This window comes from Bombina bombina, chromosome 4 (genome assembly GCF_027579735.1).
Source record: "Bombina bombina isolate aBomBom1 chromosome 4, aBomBom1.pri, whole genome shotgun sequence".
Taxonomy (NCBI): domain Eukaryota; kingdom Metazoa; phylum Chordata; class Amphibia; order Anura; family Bombinatoridae; genus Bombina; species Bombina bombina.
This window is the reverse complement of record NC_069502.1, coordinates 878,006,943-878,020,073: the sequence shown is the minus strand read 5'-3', so window position 1 is coordinate 878,020,073 and position 13,131 is coordinate 878,006,943.

Sequence of the window (13,131 nt, the reverse complement as noted above, 5' to 3'; positions counted from 1 at the left end):
TGCAGGCTTTACTTCGAAAACGCAGCAGAGGTAGTTGTATAAATCCAAGAGGTAGAACTCCGAGATTCAAAGGTTAGATCTGTAGATGCAAGATCTTGGAGAGGCTCAGTTCTATTCCGTGTAATTCAACAAACAAAACTAATTACTAAGCACCTGGTTCAGGTTGCGTGAGTCTTTTAACAGGAAGGAGGTGGAGAGACTGAGACGTGTACAAATTAAAGGGACAGTATAAGCAAGCTCCTGACAGAACCCCCCTCTCAAGCAAGCTGTCCCACAGCTTGAGGGCGAGGCCGATCCGGACACCTGTGATGGAACAAAGAGATCAATCTGGAGGCATGAATGTTAGATGTGGGCTTCCAGGACTCTTCTTCCGAAGAGTACCCTTTCCAGTTAATCAAATACGTAGCTGTCCTCTGCAAATGCGAGAGTTAATATTAGAATTCACCTCATATTCCCGCTGATCAGGTAAATTGGAAAGTGGAGGCAATACTGGATTGGAATCCCTCATTCTGGTATACGGTTTTAATAATGGATGTATTTTCATATGAGATGGTAAATCCAGAGTTACGGCATTTTCGTTCACCCTTTTGAGTATAGGAAACAGACCGATGAAAAGACCTGCTAGCTTTTTTGTTGGAATCTGTAGTTTTAGGTGTCTTGTTGATAACCAGACAAGGTCCCCTACAGAATAGTTTGGCGATGCTCTTCTCCTGAGGTCATAATTATGTTTTTGGATGATTTGTGCGTCTTGTAAATTCTATTTTAGAAACTGGAAGTTCTCAAGTAGAGAGTTGTTTAATTCATCCACCAGTGGTGATTCCGAACCAGAGGACGAGACAAGGTTAAATGCAGGATGATAACCATAATTGGCGTAGAAGGGAGTCATCTTGGTAGATGAGTTTATAGAGTTGTTGAAGGCATATTCTGCCATGGATAGATATTGGTACCAGTCGTTCTGGTGATAGGAACAATAGCATCTTATATATTGCTCCAACCATTGATTCAGTCTCTCTGCTTGCCCATTAGTTTGGGGATGAAATGATGTTGAGAACCGATGATTTATTTGGGTAAGTTCACACAATTTTCTCCAAAATCTGGAAGTGAATTGAGTTCCCCTATCTGTCGTCAGTTTAGGTGGAATGCCGTGCAATCTCACTATATGCTGCAAGAAGAGAGATGCCGTTTCAGCCGAAGTCGGAAGGTTATGGTATGGTATTAGATGAGCCATCTTCGTAAAAATATCGATAACTACTAATATGGTGTTATGGTTTTGTGATGGTGGAAGATCGAGTATAAAGTCCATGCAAACATGTTGCCAAGGTTTGTCAGGTATAGGTAACGGTAATAATAAACCATATGGAGGTCTTCTCTCAGGTTTGGATGTTGAGCATACATTACAACTTAGTATGTAGTCGTGGATGGTTTTTCTCATTTTGGGCCACCAGAAATCTCTTGACAGATGTTCTAAGGTACGTCGAATTCCTGGATGTCCTGCTAGAGGAGAATCGTGGAAATCTTTAAGAAGTGAGGTTCTTAGATCTTGGGGTATATATAACTTGTGACCAAAATATAGCAGTCCATCAGGATTCTTTACTAGTTTCGAATGAGGTATATCAGGGTCATTTAATAGAGAATGTTTCAACTCTGGTAGTAGGTTACAGCAAAGTCCGATGAAACGGTCAGATGGTATGATAGGTTGCTGAGTATTAGTTGTTTCTGGTCTTTTCTCTCTTCGTGAGAGAGCGTCAGCTTTACCGTTTTTTGATGCTGGTCTATAAATAATAACAAAATTAAATCTGGCGAAATACAGACTCCACCGGACCTGACGGGAGGAGAGTGTTTTGTTATTCTGTAAGTACTGTAGATTTCGGGTGGTCGGTGTATACGATTATAGGAAGGTTAGTTCCCTCGAGTAAATGCCTCCAATGCTCAAGCGATTTTCTGATAACAAGAAGTTCTTTATCCTCGATTGAATAGTTTCTTTCTGCAGAACTCATCATCAACGAATAATAAGCGACTGGATTTAATGGTTCTGAGAGGGTAGTTCTCTGGGAAAGAACTGCTCCAAGAGCATAATCAGAAAAATCTACCTCCAGGACATATTGTAGTTCAGTATTAGGGAAGCGAAGAATAGGAGCTGTAGTGAAACTGTCTTTTAGCGAGTTGAAGGTTTGTGCGGCTTCTGGAGACCAATGGAAAGGTTTAGAAGTGCTTGTAAGATATGTAAGAGGTTTAACTATTTTTGAAAATCCTTTAATGAATTTTCGATAATAATTTGAGAAGCCCAAGAAGCGTTGTAGCTCTTTTCTGTTAGTCGGAGTTGGCCATTCCTTTACTGCTTTTACCTTGTCATCCTGCATTTGAATACCAGAAGGTGTTATTCTGTATCCAAGGAATAAGATGGATTTAGAATGGAACTCGCACTTCTCGGGTTTAGCATATAACTGGTGAGTGCGAAGTCTGGACAAAACCCAACGTACGTGTTTTACATGGTCTTCTTGAGTCTTGGAGTAGATAAGAATGTCATCTAAGTAGACCACCATGCACACATACAGCAGATCCCTAAAGACATCATTGATGAATGCTGGAATGTGGCAGGGGCATTACATAGACCAAAGGACATAACTAAATACTCGTAAAGGCCATATCTAGTTCTAAAGGCAGTTAGCCACTCATCTCCCTCACGTATACGTATTCAATTGTATGCTCCCCTTAGATCCAATTTGGTGTAAATAGTAGCATCTTGAAGACATTCTATGAGCTCTAGTATTAAGAGAAGGGGATATCTATTCTTGATGGTTCTCTTGTTCAATTCTCGATAATCAATAATAGGCCTGAGACTGGCATCCTTATTCTTTACAAAGAACATACCAGCTCCTGCTGGGGAAGTAGATGCTCTGATTAATCCTTTCCTTAGATTCTTATCCAAGTATTCTTTAAGGTGTTCTAATTCAGGCTTACTGAGTGGATAGAGATGACCAAAAGGTACCGTGATAATATACAAACTTTTTTTTAGGTATTCAGCAAGACAAGAGACTTTTATTTTCTAAAGCTTATTCCAAACAGCATTTTGTTGCTGTTACTACATCCACTTGGGACATTTGCCAATATGGTAAAAATCTGGATAAGCAAAGAAGTCTGGTAATAAAACAATGCAATAATTGTTAAATGTGTCATGGCAACAGACAAGGGGCCTGCTATTCAAAACCACTTGGCATGAAGAGAAATCACACAAAATCTTTGGGAATTTTATTATGTAGGAGTCTCCGTTTTCACATACAGAAGACTATATAGCAACATAAACATTTCTCAAGATAAAATTTGTGTTTCTATTTGTTTTTTTAAGAGCATTGTTGTACCAACGAGACTTCTTAGAATATCTAGCCTGAGTGGTGAGGTTTTGAATATCAGGCCCAAGAGGTGAATCTGTGATTTGCTTCTGTTGACATGATTGCTAGAAGCATAAATACAATATCCATAAAGATTTATTAACAAGACAGGAGGTATATGACTGTGATTGTGGGTTTTTGTGGAGGAGAGGGGCAGCTATTTTGAGGAAGGGGATGGGGTCTGTGTGTGTAGGGGAGAGAAGCATATAGGTTGAGTTTGGATGTAGGTCTGTGGGTGGAGAGGGGCAGATAGTGTGATGTTGGATATGAATTTGTGTGGTGGATAGGGGTAAATAGGTTGAGGTTAGGAAGAGGGGCGGATAGGGTGATGTTGGATGTGGGTCTGTGTGGGGGGAAAGGGGCATATAGAATGAGGTTGGATGTGGGTCTGTGTGAGCGAGAGGGGCAGATAGGGTGAGGTTGGATGTGAGTATGTGTCAGGGAGAGGGGCATATAGAATGAGGTTGGATGTGTGTATGTGTGATGGAGAGGGGCAGATAGGGTGAGGTTGGATGTAGGTCTGTGTGGGGGAGAGGGACAGATAGGATGAGGTTGGATGTAGGTCTGTGTGAGGGAGAGGAACAGATAGGGTGAGGTTGGATGTGGGTCTGTGCGAGGGAAAGGGGCAGATAGGATGAGGTTAGATGTGGGTCTGTGTGAGGGAGAGGGAAAGATAGGGTGAGGTTGGATGTACTGTAGGTCTGTGTGGGGGAGAGGGACAGATAGGGTGAGGTTGGATGTAGGTCTGTGTGAGGGAGAGGGGCAGATAGGGTGAGGTTGGATGTGGGTCTGTGTGAGGGAGAGGAGCAGATATGGTGAGGTTGGATGTGGGTCTGTGTGAGGGAGAGGGGCAGATAGGGTGAGGTTGGATGTGGGTCTGTGTGAGGGAGAGGAGCAGATATGGTGAGGTTGGATGTGGGTCTGTGCGAGGGAGAGGGGCAGATAGGATGAGGTTGGATGTGGGTCTGTGTGAGGGAGAGGGAAAGATAGGGTGAGGTTGGATGTACTGTAGGTCTGTGTGGGGAGAGGGACAGATAGGGTGAGGTTGGATGTGGGTCTGTGTGAGGGAGAGGAGCAGATAGGATGAGGTTCGATGTGGGTCTGTGTGAGGGAGAGGGAAAGATAGGGTGAGGTTGGATGTACTGTAGGTCTGTGTGGGGAGAGGGACAGATAGGGTGAGGTTGGATGTGGGTCTGTGTGAGAGAGAGGAGCAGATAGGGTGAGGTTGGATGTGGGTCTGTGCGAAGGAGAGGGAAAGATAGGGTGAGGTTGGATGTACTGTAGGGGAGAGGGACAGATAGGATGAGGTTGGATGTGGGTCTGTGTGAGGGAGAGGGGCAGATAGGGTGAGGTTGGGTGTGAGTCTGTGTGAAGGAGAGGGGCAGATAGGGTGAGGTTGGATGTGGGTATGTGTGAGGGAGAGGGGCAGATAGGGTGAGGTTGGGTGTGAGTCTGTGTGAGGGAGAGGGGCAGATAGGATGAGGTTGGATGTAGGTCTGTGTGAGGGAGAGGGGCAGATAGGATGAGGTTGGATGTGGTTCTGTGTGAGGGAGAGGGGCAGATAGGGTTAAGTTGGATATGAGTCTGTGTGAGGGAGAGGGGCAGATAGGGTGAGGTTGGATGTAGGTCTGTGTGAGGGAGAGGGGCAGATAGGATGAGGTTGGATGTGGGTCTGTGTGAGGGAGAGGGGCAGATAGGATGAGGTTGGATGTGGGTCTGTGTGAGGGAGATGGAAAGATAGAGTGGGGTTGCATGTGTGAGGGAGAGGGGCAGATAGGGTGAAGTGTGATGTGGGTCTGTGTGAGGGAAAGGGACAGATAGGGTAAGTTTGGATGCGGGTTTGTGTGGAGGAGAGAGGCAGATAGGATGAGGTTGGATGTGGGTCTGTGGGGGCAGAGGGGTAGAGAGGGTGAGGTTGTATGTGGGTCTGTGTGTAAGGGAGAGGGGCAGATAGGATGAGGTTGAATGTGGGTCTGTGTGAGGAAGAGGGGCAGATAGGGTGAGGTTGGATGTGGATCTGAGTGGGGGAGAGGGACAGATAGGGTGAGGTTGGATGTGGATCTGAGTTGGGGAGAGGGGCAGATAGGATGAGGTTGGATGTGGGTCTGTGTTTGGGAGAGGGGCAGATATGCGTGAATAAAAATAATACCTGTTATACCCTTATATAACTTCTCAACCAGTAACCATGTGTTTCCTTCTCAACAATTTTAATTGCAGTCAAATGGAAGTTAGTACTACTGATATGTATCACAGGTTTCAATGTATCAGTAGTGATTTACTTTACTATTTTATTATAAAGGCAATGTTTTCATGTTTTATTTTTCTTGAGTTTGGAAATAATAAATAAAAGGAAAAATTGCACCAACCTTATTACAATTAATATATACAGGGAGTGCAGAATTATTAGGCAAGTTGTATTTTTGAGGATTAATTTTATTATTGAACAACAACCATGTTCTCAATGAACCCAAAAAACTAATTAATATCAAAGCTGAATAGTTTTGGAAGTAGTTTTTAGTTTGTTTTTAGTTATAGCTATTTTAGGGGGATATCTGTGTGTGCAGGTGACTATTACTGTGCATAATTATTAGGCAACTTAACAAAAAACAAATATATACCCATTTCAATTATTTATTTTTACCAGTGAAACCAATATAACATCTCAACATTCACAAATATACATTTCTGACATTCAAAAACAAAACAAAAACAAATCAGTGACCAATATAGCCACCTTTCTTTGCAAGGACACTCAAAAGCCTGCCATCCATGGATTCTGTCAGTGTTTTGATCTGTTCACCATCAACATTGCGTGCAGGAGCAACCACAGCCTCCCAGACACTGTTCAGAGAGGTGTACTGTTTTCCCTCCTTGTAAATCTCACATTTGATGATGGACCACAGGTTCTCAATGGGGTTCAGATCAGGTGAACAAGGAGGCCATGTCATTAGATTTTCTTCTTTTATACCCTTTCTTGCCAGCCACGCTGTGGAGTACTTGGACGCGTGTGATGGAGCATTGTCCTGCATGAAAATCATGTTTTTCTTGAAGGATGCAGACTTCTTCCTGTACCACTGCTTGAAGAAGGTGTCTTCCAGAAACTGGCAGTAGGACTGGGAGTTGAGCTTGACTCCATCCTCAACCCGAAAAGGCCCCACAAGCTCATCTTTGATGATACCAGCCCAAACCAGTACTCCACCTCCACCTTGCTGGCGTCTGAGTCGGACTGGAGCTCTCTGCCCTTTACCAATCCAGCCACGGGCCCATCCATCTGGCCCATCAAGACTCACTCTCATTTCATCAGTCCATAAAACCTTAGAAAAATCAGTCTTGAGATATTTATTGGCCCAGTCTTGACGTTTCAGCTTGTGTGTCTTGTTCAGTGGTGGTCGTCTTTCAGCCTTTCTTACCTTGGCCATGTCTCTGAGTATTGCACACCTTGTGCTTTTGGGCACTCCAGTGATGTTGCAGCTCTGAAATATGGCCAAACTGGTGGCAAGTGGCATCTTGGCAGCTGCACGCTTGACTTTTCTCAGTTCATGGGCAGTTATTTTGCGCCTTGGTTTTTCCACACGCTTCTTGCGACCCTGTTGACTATTTTGAATGAAACGCTTGATTGTTCGATGATCACGCTTCAGAAGCTTTGCAATTTTAAGAGTGCTGCATCCCTCTGCAAGATATCTCACTATTTTTGACTTTTCTGAGCCTGTCAAGTCCTTTTTTTGACCCATTTTGCCAAAGGAAAGGAAGTTGCCTAATAATTATGCACACCTGATATAGGGTGTTGATGTCATTAGACCACACCCCTTCTCATTACAGAGATGCACATCACCTAATATGCTTAATTGGTAGTAGGCTTTCGAGCCTATACAGTTTGGAGTAAGACAACATGCATAAAGAGGATGATGTGGTCAAAATACTCATTTGCCTAATAATTCTGCACACAGTGTATATGTCCATTATATGTGAATCACAATGGGGTATGGCATAAGGAGATAACACAAAACCTAAGCTTGTAAAGCCATAAACTATTCAGTTGCTGCTACAAAATAGCATAAAGTATAAAATAAAATATGTAAGACCATGGGTACATAAGAGTTAATGAAATTATTGTATTAAAGAGTCATCATACAATCAAACTGAAGTCCTTGTAAAAATGGTTAATTTTAGGTAGTAATAATTATAGGTAGAGAATATACTGTAATATAAGTACATTATAGTATTTATTTTGTCACAATTTCCTGAAATTCATTCTAAATATGTATGATTTTCCAAATGTCACAAGAGGTTTAATTCCAGAAGTTAAACTCTACTACATGCTACATAGTGATTGCTTGATGGGTGTAGTAATTCATTTATATCTATCCTTAATTGATCTCAGCAGAGGAGATAAGATAAAAAAGTACTTTAAGGGGTATGTCCTGGTCTGGACTGTAAAACATATTTTCCTAACAAAATGATGATTTTAAAACATTAATTTTGTATGGGATATTTTATACTGTAGTGTTTTATTGTATACATATATATGAGGGTGGTGTTTCTTTAAGAGAAAAGAGAAAGAAATAATTGTCTATTGTAAATTCTGTGTGTATAAGTGTAATTTACCATCAATAAGGGGTAGGTGACCTGTGCTTCTCACACTTATTGGCTGCATAGCTTTCTATTTGCAGAATGGTGTGACTATATATTAAGCCATGGAACAAACTTACATACATTTTACATTGTTATATAACTGGTGAAATAAAGAGAAAATTAAAGTACTTTAACAGTTTCTTTAAATAGGTTGTTATGCTGGTCCTGCAGCAGTGCTGCAATACTAAATCACTAATGATACTTAAGCTTTCTTTCATATAGGTGGCAAGAGTCCATGAGCTAGTGACATATGGGATATACATTCCTACCAGGAGGGGGCAAAGTTTTAAAAAAAATCTAAAATGCCTATAAATACACCTCCCACCTCACTCATACCTCAGTTTTACAAACTGCCTCCTTAGGAGGTGGTGAAGCATGATGTGCTTGATTTCTTCTGTTATAGGCGCTTCTAAGCATATTGAAGCCCAGTTCCTCTCTAAGTACAGTGTTTGTCTTGAGGGATGTTTAGGGAGTATTGCCTGATGATACCATGTTTTTGCCTATGGGAAATCTATTCATAAGGCTCTCTGTAAATTGGTCGCAGGGATTCATCTACTGCCTCCCTTTATAGATTGACAATATACTCTTGTACCATTACCTCTGCTGATATGTTTCAGTACTGGTTTGGCTGTCTGCTATATGTGGATGGTTGTCTTACACGGTAAGTATATAGTTTTATTATATAAGACACTTTCAGCACTTGGGCACTTTTTAACTAAAGTTGTTATATATTGTTTGTATACATGCCTTGAGTCAGTTATTTTGGCGCCAAAACTTTCCTGGCAAAAAAATTTAATTTTCCAGACAAAAATTTTCGTGACAAAAAAATCCTGCCAAAATTGCTGTTATAAGCTCCGCCCCCAGCTCATTCAGTGTTCTCAGAAAAAATTTAGAGAGCTTTCATGCAGCATTTTATGAATCAGTTTTCTTTTTTTCTTTTTTCTTTTTTTTATAAATTCTGCTCTGTTTCCCATTCTCTCAAGCCTGTTATATATATCATATATAGGAGCATTGATATAAATTTGCAGAAATAATTTTTTTTTCCAATGTCTCAAACTGAAACTGCCTCTGATGTTACCATAGGATTTGAGCTGCATAAACACGTATTTACCAAAGCTAAGTGTTTGTTGTAATAAAGCTGATCTAAATTATTCAGCTCAATTATGTGGCTCTTGTTTTGACAATTTTTTAAATATATCTATGAGTACAAATACACCCACTGTTTAGTCTAATGTACATAGCATTACTGCAGAAATGTAAGATTTTATTGCTGCAGCTATAGAGAAGGCAATGACTGCTATTTTGCCTTCAAATAAATGTAAAAAAGGTTTTTGCAACATTTTCTTAAACTTACGGCTAGATAACGAGTTTTGTCGGTAAAGCTGTGCGGGGCTAACAAGCAGTTTATGCTCACTGCTCACTGCTCACTTACAGACAGCGCTGGTATTACGTTTTTTTTAAAGCCGGCGTTAGCCGCAGAAAAGTGATCGGAGAGCAAAATTTTGCTCAACATCTCACCTCAATACCAGCGCTGCTTACGGTAGAGGTGAGCTGGCTAAACGTGCTCGTGCACGATTTCCCCATAGGAATCAATGGGGTAGAGGTGGCTGAATAAAAAACTAACACCTGCAAAAAAGCAGCGTTCAGCTCCTAACGCAGCCCCATTGATTCCTATGGGGAAATACATTTTATGTCTACACCTAACACCCTAACATGAACCCCGAGTCTAAACACCCCTAATCTTACACTTATTAACCCCTAATCTGCCGCCCCCGACATCACTGACACCTGCATTATATTATTAACCCCTAATCTGCCGCTCCGGACACCGCCACCACCTACATTATACTTATGAACCCCTAATCTGCTGCCCCCAACATCGCCGCCACCTACATTATATTTATTATCCCCTAATCTGCCACCCCCAATGTTGCCGCAACCTAACTAGATTTATTAACCCCTAATCTGTCGCCCACAATGTCGACGCCACTATATTAAAGTTATTAACCCCTAAAACTAAGTCTAACCCTAACCCCCCTAACTTAAATATAATTTAAATAAATCTAAATAAAATAACTACAATTAACTAAATGATTCCTATTTAAAACTAAATACTTACCTATAAAATAAACCCTAAGCTAGCTACAATATAACTAATAGTTACATTGTAGTTATCTTAGGGTTTATTTTTATTTTACAGGCAACTTTGTATTTATTTTAACTAGGTACAATAGTTATTAATAGTTATTAACTATCTAATAACTTCCTAGTTAAAATAAAGACAAATTTACCTGTAAAATAAAACCTAAGTTACAATTACACCTAACACTACACTATAATTAAATTAATTCCCTAAACTAACTACAATTAATTACAATTATCTAAATTACAGAAAATAATAAAATAATTTAAAGTTTTAAAACTAATTACACCTAATCTAATCCCCCTAATAAAATAAAAAAGTCCCCAAAATAATAAAAAATCCCTACCCTATACTAAATTACAAATAGCCCTTAAAAGGGCTTTTTTGCGGGGCATTGCCCCAAAGTAATCAGCTCTTTTACCTGTAAAAAAAAAGTACAATACTCCCCCAACATTAAAACCCACCACCTACACACCCAACCCTACTCTAAAACCCACCCAATCCCCCCTTAATAAAACCTAACACTAACCCTTGAAGATTACCCTACCTTGAGAAGTCTTCACCCAACCTGGACGACTTTTAGGTGACTTTGTGATGTAGTCCTCTAGGTGACAAAGGGTTAATTACAACGTTGCAGATAATTTTTTTACTTCAATCCTCAGACAATTTTTTAATATATTTTATTAATAATGTACAGGTTTCTCATGAGACTGTCTATAACACATTGTTTGATTACGCATATAACATACAATGATTATTTGACAACAAATGTATGTTTATATATCTATGACTATGACGAAGTTTGGAAAATGATTCAGCTCTAGCACTAAACAGCCACAAGAGGGAGCAAGAGGCACGAACACACAATTACTGTACTGAAAATCACAAGGCGCTAGTGGCACACTGGCAACATGACCCTATTGGTTGTCCAGCCAGTGACTTCACGGACACAAGGACCAATCAGATAATGCAGTAACGCCTATTTCCTATGTATTATCTGATTGGTCCGTAGTCCGTTTGATTTGCCCACCTACACTCAATTTCCAAATGTGGGTTACGGGGGGGGGGGGGCTGATGGTTAAAGGGGTTACTTATTGGGGGGGGGGTTACAGTGGGAGCTGATAGGGCTTATGTAGGTTACAGAGGAGGTACTTATGGGGTTACAGTGGGAGCTGATGGGGCTTATGTAGGTTACACAGGGGGTGCTTATGGGGGTTACTAGGGGTGCTTATGATGGTTACAGTGGGAGATGAGGAGGCTTATGAAGGTTACACAGGGGGTGCTTATGGGGGTTACTGGGGGTACTTATGATGGTTACATTGGGAGCTGATGGGGCTTATGTAGGTTACACAGGGGGTGCTTATGGGGGTTACTGGGGGTGCTTATGATGGTTATAGTGGGAGCTGAGGGGGCTTATGTAGGTTACACAGGGGGTGCTTATGGGGGTTACTGGGGGTACTTGTGATGGTTACATTGGGAGCTGATGGGGCTTATGTAGGTTACAGAGGGGGTACTTATGGGGGTTACAGTGGGAGCTGATGGGCTTATGTAGGTTACACAGGGGGTGCTTAAAGGGATTACTGGGGGTGCTTTTGGGGTTTACAGTAGGAGCTGATGGGGCTTATGTAGGTTACAGAGGGGGTACTTATGGCGGTTACAGGGGTGCTTATGGATGTTACAGTGGGAGCTGATGGGGCTTATGTAGCTTACAGAGGGGGTGCTTGTGGGGGTTACAGGGGGTGCTGATGGGTCTTATGTAGGTTAAAAAGGGGGTGCTTATGGGTATTACATTGGGAGCTGATGGGGCTTATGTAGGTTACAGAGGGGGTGCTTATGGGGGTTACAGTGGGAGCTGATGGGGCTTATGTAGCTTACAGAGGGGGTGCTTATGTTTGTTACAGTGGTAGCTGATAGGTGCTTATGTAGGTTAAAAAGGGGGTGCTTATGGGTGTTTCAGTGGGAGCTGATGGGGCTTATGTAGGTTACAGAGGGGGTACCTATTGGGGTTACAGACGGTGCTTATGGTGGCTAAAGGGGTGCTTATTGGGGGTTTGCAGGGGGTGCTGATGGGGCTTATGTAGGTTACAGAGTGGGTGCTTATGCGTATTACAGTGGGAGCTGATAGGGCTTATGTAGGTTACAGAGGGGGTTCTTATGTGTGTTACAGTGGTAGCTGATAGGTGCTTATGTAGGTTACAGAAGGGGTGCTTATGGGTGGTTACAGTGGAAGCTGATGGGGCTTATGTAGGTTACACAGGGGGTGTTTATGGGGGTTACAAGGGGTGCTTATGGGGGTTACAGTGGGAGCTGATGGGGCTTATGTAGGTTACCCCCTCTGTAACCTACATAAGCAGCAACGCCCCCCTGTAACCCCATCAGCTAAAGAGCATCACCTGTAACCCCCATCAGCCCCTCTGTAACCCCCATAAGCACCCCCTTTTTAACCTAACCCCCATAAGCACCCTATGTAAACTACATAAGCCCCATCAGCCCCCCCTGCAACCCCCATAAGACCCCACTGTAACCTCCATAAGCACAACCTCTTTAACCTACATAAGCCCCATAAGTACCCCCTCTGTAACCCCCATAAGCACCCCCTCTGTAACCTACATAAGCCCCATCAGAACCCCCTGTAACCCCCATAAGCACCCCCTCTGTAACCAACATAAGCCCCATCAGCTCACACTGTGTAACACCCATAAGCAACCCCATGAAACCCCCATAAGTACCCCCTCTTTATAACCTACATAAGCCCCATCAGTTTCCACTGTAACCCCCCAAAATAACCCAAATCAAACGGACTACGGACCAATATCAGATAATACATAGGGAATAGGCGTTACTGCATGGTAGCGGCTAGATTCTATCCCTCTAAAGGACACTCTGACATCACAGCAGTCACGTGACTGCAGTGATCACATGGTACAGAGAGCCGAGGAAGGCTGGAAGCTGAAGGGCGGGAGACTC